Source organism: Primulina huaijiensis, chromosome 9 (assembly GCF_012295235.1).
Source record: "Primulina huaijiensis isolate GDHJ02 chromosome 9, ASM1229523v2, whole genome shotgun sequence".
Lineage (NCBI taxonomy): Eukaryota > Viridiplantae > Streptophyta > Magnoliopsida > Lamiales > Gesneriaceae > Primulina > Primulina huaijiensis.
The window spans coordinates 581,714-583,637 of NC_133314.1; positions in this window are offsets into that span (position 1 = coordinate 581,714).

Below are 1,924 nucleotides of genomic sequence, written 5' to 3' on the forward strand. Positions count from 1 at the left end.
AATTAATTCAAATTGTTTGAATCGTGAGATATGATGAAGATTGATTATTAAATTCTAGTAATAATGGCAATACAAAATTTTTACATATAAATTAGAAAAAAAATACGAAATTGTTGAAAAATAATATTTAAATATGTGTATTTGAATATTGAATATTTGAATGTTGAATATTTGAATGTTGAAAATTAGGTAAAATTAGGTGTTGAATGTTGAAATTTGTGTGTGATGATGAAGGTAATGATGTAATTTATTTTTTGGATTATTTGTAAAAATTTTATATAAATAGATCTCTCATTTGTGAAGAAAAACACAATTGAGTTGAGAGAAAAATATTATGCAGTGTGTAGTGTGATAATTTTGAGAGTTTGAGATTTTTATTTTTTACCGTAAATTTTTACTTTTTCACAACACGTTATCAGCACGAAGCTCTAAAAGTCCTCCATATTTTTCCAAGCTCCAAAACAGAAGAAAAAGGTAACAAAAGTAATAATATTTATTTTATTGTTTATTTATTTATTGTTTATATATTTACTATATAATATAATGTTATTATAAATAATAAAAATAAATTTTTCAAAAAAACTTCTTATAAATCCTGGGAGGATGTTAAGACGACATCCCATACTCCCGGTAAGGGATACGACAAGTATAAAAGTCTATAAGGTTTTTAAACAAAATATCTTATGACACCTCATTATAATATTGTGATATGATATACATAATTATTTAAAACATTACTNTAATTTTTTTTAGTACCACCATGTCAAACTTGACAAAGCTCGAATTTGTTGCACTCGACATTACGGGGAAAAATTATATGCCATGGACTCTCGATGTAGAAATGCATCTTGAGTCATTGGGTCTAAGCGAGACCATTAAAGAAAATGGTATATCTTCATCACAAGAAAAAGCAAAAGCTATAATATTTTTGCGGCGACATCTCGATGAAGGTTTAAAATGTAAATATCTCATCGAAAAAGATCTCATGGCTCTGTGGAAAGGATTGAAAGAAAGATTTGAACATATAAGGGAAGTTATACTTCCGACAGCCCGTGATGAATGGAATATGTTAAGATTTCAAGATTTTAAGAAAGTCAGTGATTACAATTCAGCGATGTATCGAATAATCTCGCAGCTAAAATTTTGTGGACATGAGGTCACAAAATCGGAAATGCTTGAAAAAAACATTTTCCACGTTTCACGCATCAAATATAACTTTACAGCAACAATATAGAGTGCGTGGATTTGCGAGATATTCTGAGCTCATCGCCTGTCTTCTTGTGGCGAAAAAAAACAACGAGCTACTAATGAGAAATCATCAGTACCGACCCACTTGATCATCAGCATTTCCAGAAGTAAATGCTGTAAGTAAAAATGAATTTAAACCTGGAAACCAAAATCAAATTCAAAGACAAGGTTTTGGCCGAGGTCGAGGTCGAGATCGTGGTCGTGGACGTGGACGTGGAATTGGTCGTGGTCGTGGTCGAGGCTGTGGTTTTGAAAACAATAAAGATAGTTATTTTTATAACTCATCTCAAAAGGGCGTTACGAACCACCAACAGAAAAGGCATAATGAGAACATGAGTGTTAATGAAAATCACTCGAAAAGATTTGAAAGTTCTTGTTTCAGATGCGGCACTCCAGGACATTGGTCTCGTATTTGTCGAGCCCCTGAGCACCTTTGCAAGCTCTATAAAGAATCGATAAAGGGGAAAGAAAAAGAGACCAACTTCACTGAGCGAAGTGACCGTTTGAGTGATTCAACTCATTTTGATGCTGCTGATTTTATGAATGATTTCTCTAGAAATGATCAATATGTTGGTGGCATAGAAATGAACAATATTGATGCTGCAGATTTTCTCAATGATTTCTCTGAAAATGAACAATATAGTGGTAGAATATAAATGTACAATAATTTATTTTT